Here is a 13,589-nt window from a genome sequence, read left to right as displayed (position 1 = left end):
CCAGTGTGCAAAATGCTGGTAAGAGTATATTCATCTGGGAGGATAACAGGAAAATTACAGCAGTTTGTTTATTTTCTCTTCAGCTACACAATACTCTGGTCTCAGACAGATATTCCAGCCTCAGATTTCCAGACCCCTTTGTAGTATGTGATTTGTAACCATTTGTGTATTTATCATCTGCATAAGTGTGCAGTTTAAGAAACCCTGAAAGTTCCACAAGCATCTTACAGAATGGAGCCTGGAGAGTATTTTAAACATGTTAAGCCTAAGGCCTTGAAGAACTTAAGCCAATAAAGTTTTAGATGGGTTTAAACTCTTTAAACCCCACCAAGTAGGGAGGAAGGGGAGATAAGGGGTAGAACCCAAGTGGTCTGTCTTTAATGCATGTCTATCTCTACATAGTGCCTAGCACAATGATCAGGGTTCTTAAGTAATAATGATAAACTGCTGCCTCCATGCAAGACTTACCAGCACTACTTCATGCTTTTCATTTTCTGTTCTTAATTGAGCTCTATTCTCCTAGCACAGGAATCTGGACAATACAAATAGCTTGGTGCAATGCAGGCCAGTACTGAAAAATACTTTTCCTCACTGTTTTTCTGAATCCTTCCACCTGTGTAGTCAGTCACAGAATTATTTCCTAAGATATTATTTGTAAAAATATTAGTCTGTAGAGATGGGGGGGGGGGGCGGTGTTCTTAAGGGCCCTTCATTAAACTGAGCTGCAGGAAGTGGTTACAGGTAGAACTGTTAGGAGATTATGCACATTGCTGCAAAGCCACAAGCTCCCTTTTGTTTGCTGTCAAAACACACTCAAAAATGATAGAGTTAAGTTTATGCATCCAGGTAAATGGTTAATGTTCATGTTTCAAACAGGTATGCCAGTCATCTGAATAAATCCAGAAAGATTTAACTCTTTAAAATAAAAATACTTAATAGCATTTATTTACCATATTAAGTCACCACAGAAACTGTACAAGCTAAAAGTAACCCAGGAAAGTTAAAAGCTACTAGAAACAGTAGAAAGACAGACATACACAGCTTGTTAAAAACAGACTAACACTGTTAGATCAAGGAGACAATGGTTGATATACACTAGAGAGATCATGAGAACCTGTATTCAAAATGAAATTTCAAACAAAAATAAAGATATCATGGCTACAAGTATTATACAATGATAAATACTTCAAAAATATATTAAGATATATGGAAATTCTGATTTGACAGGGAAATCCAGAGAAATTCCAGCCTTCACTGATTTCCAAATATACCAATTAAAAAAAGTCTTCAATAGTTAAATTCCTTTCAGTCAGAACAGATTTTGCAGCCATTTCTGCTTTTATATCAGTCCTCACCTATTTGTAGTGTAGCTGCGTACTATTCTTAGTCATATTTCCTTAATATTAAGCCATAATGTTCTTTACAACATAGGTACTCATTGCTCTAGACTAACCAATGAATTGCCTCTCAGTATTATGTGCAGTGCATCACATTTGGAGTTATAAACCATGTTACATTACAGTTAGTGTTAGCTCACCTTACATCATAGCTGAAGTTGTGTTCTAAAGTTACTCCCAATTAAACAAAATACCTTGAACAAAGGGGTTTGGTTGCAAGACTGCCACTGCTTATTCTAGCATAACATTAAATACTCCGAAGTTACAGTACATGAATGAACTATGGCAATATTTAGATTACATCTTTCAAAGAAAGAGGTCCAGAGGATAGTCAGAGCTGGTAAGCAATGTGTGCATGCACAAATGGTGGTTTCGGTACATATTTTCATTTGTGCTGTTACTGGGTAGCAAGTAAAGCAGTTTGTAGCCAAGGATGTGGTAAGATGACAATTCTCCAAGCCAGTTTAAAAAATATAAACTTCTATCTTCTTAAAGAGTCAATCCTACAGAAAATAGACTGAAATCTAGTTGGCAAGTTGGCAGTTTGTAGAGTACTTTCCATTGCAAGATCCACTAGATCAGCCTATCGTACAGCCAAGAGAACAGCTAACCCTGCTAGTCCAAACCCTGCTGCTGCCATGATAGCACTGCTTATGGTACTGCTCTGGTCAGTTGGTTGCGAGCCATGTCCATTGAAGAAGTGACAGAAGCCATCCTAGAAAAGCAAAAGAGAGAATTTGAGTTTACTTGGGGTAAAGCAAAGACAACCATGCTTTGTTATTTCAGTTGTTCACAACTTTGAATACCATACAGATATTTAGAAGACAGATATTGGTATACATGGTTTGCAGTGCAGCCACCATCTTCCTAGATGGAGACATTTAGTATGTCACGAGCCTATTTTTACTTCCCCCCCGCCCTTCTTAATGCCAGTCACTGAACAGAGGTGGTTGTATTTTTTCCTTCATTCAAGTCTGGGAGAATATTTGAAACAGTGCATGGAAATTTCCACTTGAGATAGAAGCCTTAAGGCAGCCCCTTCTCCCAGTTCCATGCATGATTCTGATTACACATGTACTTGGAAAGTCTGCAAGTAACTCAGTTCAGAGTTGACCTATGACAGAATTAAGCTGGCAGCTGCTCTTCCAGATCTTTATTCATGATAATCAAGAGTGGCAGTAATACAACACCAGATGGTCATGTTTGAACTCTGTTTGGCAGATATCTACATAAACAAGTTATGCTCTTAATTTCTTCCGGAACTTTATTCTTTACACTTTAATTTGTGCAAACAGTTAATGCATTTTTTGGTAAATGACAGTTTACATTTTAGCTAACAGCCATATTTCAATAGCATTCAGGTGAGCAAGTGATCACTTAAAGAACCAAACAAAAAACTCCCCCCTCCCAACTCCCCCCCCACAAAGTAATGAAGCCAAAGGCTCTTAGAAAAAAGTTGTATTCTTATTTGTACCAGCATCAAATGATCAGTACTATTTAAAATGAGGTTTAAGAGATTGTGGAATACCTAGCATTTAGTTCTGAAATGCAGAGATATTCAATTTCAGACATTTTAAACAATCATTCTGACTGTTCTCCAGATGTGTATTCCAAGTACAATAGAAAACTCTGCTTTGAGTCTAATGACTTTGGTCAGATTTTTTTATCATAATTTATTCAATTATATACCCAGAGCGTCTCATTAATGCAATGACAGTTCTGGAAGCAAGTGGGGAACACTAGGTACATCAAAGGAATCAAGCATATAGCTTAGTGGTGACTTGATATACAAATGAAATTCAAGACTCACATGTCAGTTCTGGACTATAAATATTTGGTGTCCTACTTTGAAGTGTGTTGCTGAACTTAATACAATAATCTGATCTACATCTGTACTTTAAAATTTTCAGTTAAGCTTAGGGCCAAATCCTTGTCCCAGCAAAGTCAATGGTAAGATTTTCATTGACTTAATAAGGGCAGGATTTGATACAAAGGTATTAGACATGTAAATGTGTTTACTTAGACTGATTTGAGAGCTTTAAACAAGGCAAGCCCAACAGCATGTCAGGACACTTCTAGCATATTTCACATCTCTCATATCCTCAGTATGTTACCTGTTGGTTAAGATATCTGCTAAAACAAAGTTCAGGCAAACATAGGGTCTTCTCTTAATTTAAAGAAGGGCATAGCATTTGAGTACTTCACAGTGCACACAAGCTTATTTGCATATTAACAGAAACATAACTTAAAGCTACATTGTGGCTTTGAAATGTTACTTGTTGATTGCTTAACATTCACAGAGACTAATAAATGAGGTTCCTGGAACCCTTGCCCAAATTCTTTCATTCATTATATAATCAGACTTCAGCAGACTCTGCCTGGAAAAAAACAAACAAAAAAAAACAAACAAACAGATGTTCCCCTCTTACATTTTATTTGAAAATGGAGATCTGAATGCATATTTCTATGAATTATTCCACCTCTAGTATTATGGCACTTTGAAGTTGATTATGCATTGTATCAGCAGAAAATCTAGTTCCATATCCAGTCTGACAATAGCCAGTATCAGATGCTTGAAAGAAAACCTATAAGGATTTTCAACCTATGTCTTCACTGCAGAGTTCGCTTGGGTGTGAGTAACTGCACTACAAAGTGGTACCAAGTTCCTGGGTTGACACCGGTGCTGCACTTAGCGTGACCAGATGTCCCAATTTTAAAGGAACACTCCTGATTTTGGGGTCTCTCTTGTATAGACTCCTATAACCACTCCCCCATCCTGATTTTTTAACCTTGCTATCTGGTCACCCTAGCAGCACACACCTAGGTCTGTTGCTAGGAATTCTGGGGACATATCCCATGGTTCTTTGTACTGCAGTAAGCAGAGCTCCCGATTCTTTCCCAATGAACTGTGAGAACTTGTCTGTTCTGGGCACATGGAGGAATTGTGGGAAGGAACTGAAACTATCAGCACTTGGGCTGTGTTGTAACTGCAAAGTGGGTTAGTTACCAGCCCAAAAAGCAGATATTGTCTCTAACCCACACACCCCCACTATACCAGCTAGCCCAGATTGAAAACACAACAAAATTCAGGTGAAAGGTTTGTGTGCATTTTCTTGAGTGTTGGCATCAACCCTCTCCAGAGCCCAGGCAAACTCTGCTGTGAAGATGTACCCATATATGGTGGTCATATTAATATTAAAGTCCAATGAGGAGAGGATGTAAATTTTCCCTATCATTTAGTGGCTGAATTATGCCTTGAAGCATGAGGGTGCGCAGCCTTTTTAATACGGATCTTCTCTAATGTAGGAGTGGATGTTCTTATCAAATGAAGCATTCAATTTTTTAATCCTACCAAGTTTTAGATTCAACTCCATGGCAATGGACTTCAACAAGATTGCCTCCTCTTACTTTTTAATTTCATTGGGAGTTCTATTTTGAACCACACCCAGTTTAATTTATGTAAGAAATAGAACACCAGTTATATCCCCTCTACTAGGATTTTGTCTCTGTGTGTCAGACTTGTATTTAAAAAAAGTAACAAGTAGCAGCTTTATATTTTGTTGCAAAATGTTTTGTGGCAAGGAACTAACCTAGGTTAAAAAAAAACAAACAAACAAGCCACTTATATATGAATTAATCCCTATTCCAACATAGTTCTGCAGTCTGACTGGGTTTCAGACCACAATGTTTGTACAAATTTAGATGTACCTTTCCGCATTTAGCAATAATTATGAAGTGCTGCTACTGTGTGAGACCACCTTTTGGTAACACTTCCTCCACTGAATTGCCTGAAATAAGACACCTTGAGTTTACTAAATGTGCCCTGACTCCTCTCCAACCGGATTAGAGCAGGCAGTTTGTGCAGCTGCAATCTTATTAGGGTTCCATCATCTAACCTCCACTAGTGGAAACAGACAGAGCCTTGAGCAGTGACTATGATCCAGGGTCTCCATGAAGTCCTGCTACAGTGATGAAAGTCTCATTTCTACAAGCCATCTCATATTGAGATAAAAAGCCCCAATACTTTTTTCACCAAAGGCTTCATGTCATGCATCCCATTGTTTATAGAGTGCAAACCGATTCCAGCCACCAGCTTCAACTTCACTGTTAAAACAGGGTAGGAAAGATATCAAAATCTTTTCTACATTAAAGCTTCTGTCAGTTTAACTCCCATTGGTAACAAGTCCACTGGGCAACACTAATCTGTTTAATGATTCATCACAGCTAGCCAAGATACAACTTCAGTTTGCCACCCCAACTCCCTTACCCGCAGAGCGTACACTACCAAGAATACCATACAAAGAAACAGGACATTAAGAATTTAGTTAGTGAAGTGTTACACTCCGCTCTCCCAGTTTGCATAAGCAAATTAAGTTATGAGACTAGACAATGACAAGTTATCTAAATATCCCCCAGTTTATAAGTCACTATGGTGGTCTCTACACTAATGCATAGCCACATTGGCAAGACACTTCAAGTTTTTGACACTAATTTTAAAATGCTGGTTCTGCTTGATAGAAATGGGTCTGCAGCATTCAGTACTCATTCTAGGAAACACTGCATCTATATTAACAAGCTTGGAAGCTGTAGTTCACCATTGGTGCAAGCAGCAGTAGCACTGCGACACAGGAAGAACTTTAGTGTTACTAATCTCATCTACATTAGAGCATGCACTATGGATAAATAATTATGTTATTAGTGTGTACAAGGTACTGCAGTGCTGTGTCTAGGGTCCTTTCTTGCAATGGGTGTTTAATTTATCTGAGCAGCCCCATCTATGCAAGTGACACAAACACTGGTTTGTCAGAGCACTGCATGACCTCAGTTGTCCCACATGACTGAAAATCCCAGAAACAGTCTGCATTAAATAGAGCTGTGCTAGGAAGTGTCCCCACCTCCAGTGTGGGCAAGATCTAGTTTGGATAAAATTGTTTGAAACTAAGCATAGCATGGCATGTGAAGCCAGCAGACCCCTAGACTACAATATGTCGGACTATCAGTAACAAAGGTTCCCTCCCGCCCCCCAAGTGGGGAGAGGTGGTTTGGTAAATGGACTGCCTAGGGAGATCAGGGAAGTTCTTTCACTAGGGGATGGTTTAAACACATCAAATCCTACATCTTGGCAGCAGGTTACACAAGAGGACGCTTGCAGTCCCGTCTAACCGTGAGGGTCTATGATTCCAGAGAGAGAGGAGGACGAAACACACCGGGGTCAGGGAAGCTCCAGGCCACAGCATCCTCCCCAGGGCCTGGGCCTGCAGAGCTCCCATATATGGGAAGATCCCCAGCCGTGCGTGCAGACTGAATCACGCTCGCGCTGTACCCAGTGCGCAGGGGGCGGCTGCTGCCCCCGGAAAGGCCCTGGGAGCGGAGCGCGCTGCGCAAGGGGCCCGGTCCCCGGAGGAGGCTCTCTCCAGCGGGCAGTCAGCACCGGCCAGGCGGAGCCCGCCAGCAGCGGAACGGGAGGGTTTCTAGACTTAGCCCGCGGCTCAGGTCGGAGCCTCCCCCAGCAGGCGGCAGCCCCCTCGCCACGGCGGGACCACGCGGCCCCGGGAGCCCTGCAGCTGCAGGCCCCCCGCTCTCCAGCCCGGCCGCCGTCCCCGCCTTACCCAGCCGCCCTGCGCCTCCAGCCACTCGCGCTTCTCCTCGGCCAGGTAGGAGGCCAGCACCTCGGCCAAGCGGCCCGCCTCCTCTCGGCTGCCCTGCTCGGCCAGCGCCGCCGCCAGGCTCCCCGCGAACACCACCAGCGCCAGCACCCGGCCCCAGTTCAGGCCGCCCTCCGCCTCCAGCTGCATACCGCCCCACCGCATACAGCAGCGCCGGACCCCCCGGCCCGGGGCCTCCCGCGCTCGTCCAGGCCAGCGGCGCAGGACTCGCGGAGAAAGGCCGCTCCTGCTTCACACCGCGGCCGCCCCGCTCGCAGCGTCTACGGCCAGCGGGGCTGGCGCGGCAGCAACCAAGTCCCCACCAGCGTGCGACTGAGTATCCGCCCACACAGCACTGTCTGCTCCTTCAGCGAGCCCGCATGGTGAAGCCCCCCCACGCCCCGCCGCGCGAACAGCAGCGCAACCCCGCCCCCCAGTAGTGCCCCACGTGTCCCGCATTGTCCGCCCCGCCGCCGGCCCGACAGGGCAAGCGCTCGTCAGAGCGGACCGCAGGGGCGCGTCCTGGCGCTCCTGCTCCGGGCCGCGGGGGTACCTGGCACTAGGGGCCGTGTCCTGCCCCTGAAAATGGGGCGGATGGTACCTGGCGCACAAGGGCCGCCTTCCATCCCTAGGCGTGTACCCGAGCACTGGGACTGTTCCTGCCCAGGCAGTACGAAACTAGCGGCTGGTCCGCCTGAACGGCGAGAGGTCCCGGGTGCTAGAAGGGCTAGGAGATGACTTTGTGTTTGATAAATGCACCATGCACCTAATAGTAAGGGACCTTCCAGTGCTTATACAATACCTAGCCTATTAATATTTTCTAAACAAACTATCAGCAAAAACATGGTAACTTTCCTGCCATATTAAAAACAGTCTAGTCTGAAGTATCAGAGGGTAGCCCTGTTAGTCTGAATCTGTAAAAGCAGCAGAGGAATCCTGTGGCACCTTATAGACAACATAGAGACGTTTGGATCATGAGGCTTCTCGTGGTGAATACCACTTCATCAGATGAAGAAGTGGTATTCACCACGAAAGCTCATTATCCAAAACGTCGTTAGTCTATAAGGTGCCACAGGATTCTCTGCTGCTTTTAGTCTAGTCTGAGTCTCCCTCCCAACAGCTTATACAACAGGTTTGTACTGGCATAACTTTGTTGGTTACGGATTGATTTTTTTTTTTACCAATATGATTATAAGCCCTAGGGGGCTGCAGTTGTACAGACATCCCCTTTCCTACGACAGGAATAAAGCTTATATAGGTACTACATCCATACCTAATTCTTGAAACCAGTATAGTTAAAGCAGTACATTTTTTGTGCATAGACAAATCCTCACTTTATCCCCATGTAAATCAATAGTAAGAGGGGAGCCATGCTCATTGTTTCTTGGTGGTCCAATTCACAGCTGCTGAATCTTCAAATTTATTTATTTGCCAGATCCTGTTTCCAGGAAAAGTGAAGGGAGCAGGATTTGACCTGTAAAAATAACATACATGTGCACTACAGAAATGTGGATGAATTGTGTAGTGACAACAGGATTTCCGCTGCATGTTTTTACACACCCACTTTCATATTTCTCCTTCATTAGAAGCCAAACGGATGTGATTGCACTTACAGATCCTTGACCTGCCTGACATCTTTGGAAAATAACACACCAAATACACAGAACCCACCTGGACTCTTGTAAATGCCAGGAAACATACTGGATTCTTTTTAGACAAATATCAAAGTGAAATTAATCATGTGAAATGTAAACTAATTGCATTTACTTATAAAAAAGGGAGGCAAGAGGAGCTACTTATGATATAAAATGTCAAAGCATTATCTTAGGTGTTGTCAAAAAGCTGTGGGTCATAGGATAAAAACTATTACATTAAAAAAAGTGAGAGATGAAAAGTTTCCAGAATTATGAACAAATTAATGGTTGAAAATCTCCATGTGTCTGTTATTTATTTCCAGATCCACAGACAATCCAGATGTATTTACTGTATAGGTCAGTTGTCACACACAAACAATCTGGGGTGGTACCGTTAAGCCCAAGCTCAGATCTGTAGATATGCCTATAAGATTCTAGCATATATTAAAACATTACTGGTCCAATCCTGCATAGCCAAAACTGCCATTTAAATCAATGGGAATTGCAGGTGCACAAAGGAATATTGGCTGTCTGGGTTTTGCATTTATCAAAACAACACAATGACATTTTCTCTTATGTGAGCTTGTTGCTAAAGCTCATACAAAATTTAGAGCTCAGAGTCATTTCTTCTATGAGAGCTGCTGGACCAAATTCAGAGGTGCTTTTCAAGTATCTATTTTTAGGCAAGATTAAAATAAAAGTAGTGCATTGGGTTAGTGGCTATACAGTGCAGCATATGGTGGAAAGAGAGGGAGGCAGAGAAGACTCAATATATACAAAAGTATGCTCATTAGGCAGCCTTCAAATTAGAGCAACTGGATTCCTGAAGGATTGGAAGAAGGATTCAGTACCTTTCACTGTGAGGTCTTGAGTTCGACTCCAGCCCAGGCTGGTAATGATCAAAATAGCTGAGAATGGCTCCTGAGAATGGAGTTGGTGGCAGTCGAGGTGTCCAACATCACTATTGTTGATAAGTGGCAGTCTCAGCAAAGAGGCCAGTAAGAGTAACTGACTGGGATGTACGTTGAAGTGCCCTCTCACTCCTACAGATGAACCCTTTGGAATAGGATCAAGACCCATGATAGGGCAGTTAATGTTGCTGTCTTTGCTGTACCTGTCCTGTGCAAAAGGGAAGTCTTCCATCTTGAAGACTACATTACTTTTTATGAACTGCAAATCTACTCAGAAATAGTCTAAAGATATAGATATTTGGAATCAATCCTACTGCAGCTTGTTGTGGTTAGATCATTATCAAGAACTGGCCTGTCTCCTGGGTTCATTGTCAGGGCAAACTCAGTGTAACAACCCCATATAAGGTAATTGATTTTTTACCAGGGAAATTTAACTTGGGCTTATAAATTAAGTTTTGGATAAGAAACCTGGGATGTTACCGTTTTCTTTTCACTAGGGCAACTGCATATAATTGTTTAAATCAGAGCTTTTCCCTGTGATTGTAAATCTTCCAGCAGGAATTTGCTATGGCATTTCCTATGGCAAGAGAGATAGCCAGTAACTACTTCTCTAGCATATTCCTGTTCCTCCCTTCCTGTTTATACATTAATTTTGTTTAACAGAACGAAGCAATGGATGTTTGACAGTGAATTGGCCCTTGATGTAGCTTCCCTCTTATACTCAGTACTTTGACCTTGTTTATGGTCAGCCTGCTCAGTCCCTCTGCATTGTATCTCATTTACCACTGCTCCCTAACGGTGGATACTTCTGCTTATTACAGATCTAAGCAGTATTATATATGTATAGTTACAAAGTTTTTCCTAATATTTAACCTAAATCTCTTGCTGCAGATGAAGCTCATTACTGCTTGTCCCACCTTCAGTGGACATTCAAAACAATTGATCACAGTCCTCTTTAGACAGCCTTCAAAATATTTCGAGATTATAGTCAGGTCCCCTCCCCTAGTCTTCTTGTCTCAAGACTAAACATACCTAGGTTTTTTTTAAACCTTTCCTCATAAGTCAGTTTTTCTAAACCTTTTTATCATGTTTGCTTTCCTTTGGAGACTCTCCAGTTTGCCCACATCTTTCCTAAAGTGTTGTACCCAGAACTGGACACAGTACTCCATTTGATGCCTCTCCAGTGCAGAGTAGAGAGACAATTACCATCTGCGTCTTACATACAACACTCCTGTTAATACACCCTAGGAGGATATTATACTTTTTCGCAACTGCATCACATTGTTGACTCTTATTCAATGTGATCCACTGTAACCCCCAGAGTCTTTTCAGCAGTACTTCCTCTTAGCCAGTTTCCCCATTTTGTAGTTGTGCATTTGATTTTTCCTTCCTAAGTGAAATAGTTTGCACTTTCACTATTGAATTTCAACGTGTTGAACACAGATAAATTCTCCAATTGGTCAAGGTAATTTTGAATTCTAATACTGTCCTCTACAGTGCTTGTAAACTCTTCCAGCTTGGTGCCATCTGCAAATTTTATAAGCGTACTCCATTATCTAAATTATTAATGAAAATATTGAATAGTACTGGACCCAGGACTAATCCTTGCAGGACCCCACTAGATACACTCTCTTGGTTTGACAGCAAACCATTGCTAACTACTCTTTGAGTAGTCTTTCAACCAGTTGGACACTCCTCTTATAGTAATTTCATTTAGATCACATTTCCCTAGTTTGCTTATGAGAATATCATGCAGGACTGTGTCAAAAACCTTACTTAAAATCAAGATCTCACATCTACTGCTCCCCTCCCCATCCACTGGTTAGGCCAGTAATCCTGTCAAAGAAGGAAGTTAGATTGGTTTTCCGATTTCTTCTTAACAAATCCATGCTGGCTATTCCTTATAATTCCTATTATCCTCTAGGTGCTCAGAAATTCATTGATGAATAATTTGTTCCAGTGTCCTTCCAGGTATTGGTCTATAATACTCCATGTCCTGTTTCCCTTCTTAAAGATAGATACTATGTTTGCCCTTCTCCAGTCCTCTGGGACCTAACATCCTCCCGCAGTGCTCTCCTTTTTCCTTGCCAAAGGGATGGAGGAATTAGCAGATATTATGTGAGATCTGTTTCCCAGCATTGCCTTTGCTCACTATGGCTCTTTCCACATGGCAAGGAACACAAATACTCTTTAGCATATTCAGATTGACTGTATCAGGTCCTTCGTAAGACAAATGAGCAGTTGGTTACAGAGCAAAGTCCTTGGTGCCAGGAGCATATGCCAAGCAGTGGAAACAATAGTGTAATCTAAAGCATCTAATTTATGTGCAAGATGACTATAAATACACTTTCTCAATATGTAAAATATGATTTATTATATTTAGGCCATTCATAAGTATCAACACAATGTAGTATGTTCAAGAACAATATCTTACCAATAAATATTATCTAAACATTAATATTAATCTTTTGAACAAATGCATACAGTGTAGTAACTCTATTGCACAATGAGCTCCAGATGACATAGTACAATTTCCATAGTGCACTCAATTTGTGACAGAGATAATTTGCCATAAATATTGCAAAGCATTGGAGCGGACGTTTACAAGCAGGAACAAATGAACTATTTCAACAACGAGCGAAGGCTGATCTTCTCCAACTAAAGTGAATGATTGTGTCAGTGTCCTAAATTAATTAGTTCTGGATTTATGGAACTAGATGTTTTCATGAATGAGGAGACTGTTTCAAATACAAACATTATACACTCAATTTAAAAAAATCACTTGTTAAGTTGAAGTTATTGATATTTTAGTGTGAACTACCAACCCCAAGAACCAATTGTTGACTCTTCACTGAATCCAAGTATAAAATTTATCTTTCATCTTTTCAGAGATATACCTTATTCATTACAGTTTGAGAGCCTGACTGTACTACTCTCACTCACAATGAGTAGTGCCTTACTCTTCAAATACATCCATTCAATGCAATGGGACTATTTTAGCAGTAAGGTACCATTCAGTATGAGCAAAGAAGGCCCAGTCTGGCCCTTAATAGTTTTCAATATATGGATACAGCTACAGCTTTGTATATATAATTGGATCTGTATGGGCACAGCCATTGTATATTATATGACAACTTTCACCCATAGGGCCATATCCTGCAAACATTTGTTGCTAGACATTGTTGGATGAGGAGTCCCATTGACTTGACTCACTGTAGTAAGCAGTACGGCTGTAACAACTGTTGGCACAATTGGGCTCTTAAAAAAATGTTCCCAATTTTCACTTTTGTGCATTCTCCATATAGGCTCTGATCCTACAGTCGTACTAGGATAAAACATTACTACCTTCAGTGGGAGCTTTGTCAATGGAAGGACTGTGGAATTCAGCTCAGAGAGTCTGATTCTCAGTTATACTAAGGACATTTTATGCTGCTTTGACATTGTAAAGGGGCCTTAACACTGAAATAAATTACATTTATAGCATGTTAAGGCTGCTTTCTACAGCTAGAATGGTATAAAGTGGCCTTAGAGTAAATGAGAGCCAGGATCAGAGAATGAGTATGGCTGACTTGAAAGATATTATCACTATTATTAGTGCTTAGAAATAGTATATTTTTAATTCAAAGAAAATTCACTCACTAAGTGATACAATTAAAAATTTCAATGAAACTACTGGTTAAAATATTACCTCATGACTATGTAAACCATGAATTATACTACTCATCTTTGTAGCTTATCTTTAGGAGTTTAATTGAATTCTTTAAATTCAGGTCACAGAGGTGAAATAGTTAATTTCATTTAAAAGGATATAAGAAAAACAGAGATTTAAATGATTTTTTTTAACAAGAAAATATACTTTTTATGACAGCTAGTATCTTCAACATTAGATTCTTTGATCCCTAATTATTACGATTGTGGAATCATCTGTAACTCCATCATAAAGTGAAGTATCACAAAGCAGATTTGCTTTCTAACTTTTCACATCAAAATTCAATGCACTAC

Source organism: Chelonoidis abingdonii, chromosome 9 (assembly GCF_003597395.2).
Source record: "Chelonoidis abingdonii isolate Lonesome George chromosome 9, CheloAbing_2.0, whole genome shotgun sequence".
NCBI lineage: Eukaryota > Metazoa > Chordata > Testudines > Testudinidae > Chelonoidis > Chelonoidis abingdonii.
Note: the sequence above shows the minus strand (reverse complement) of the source record.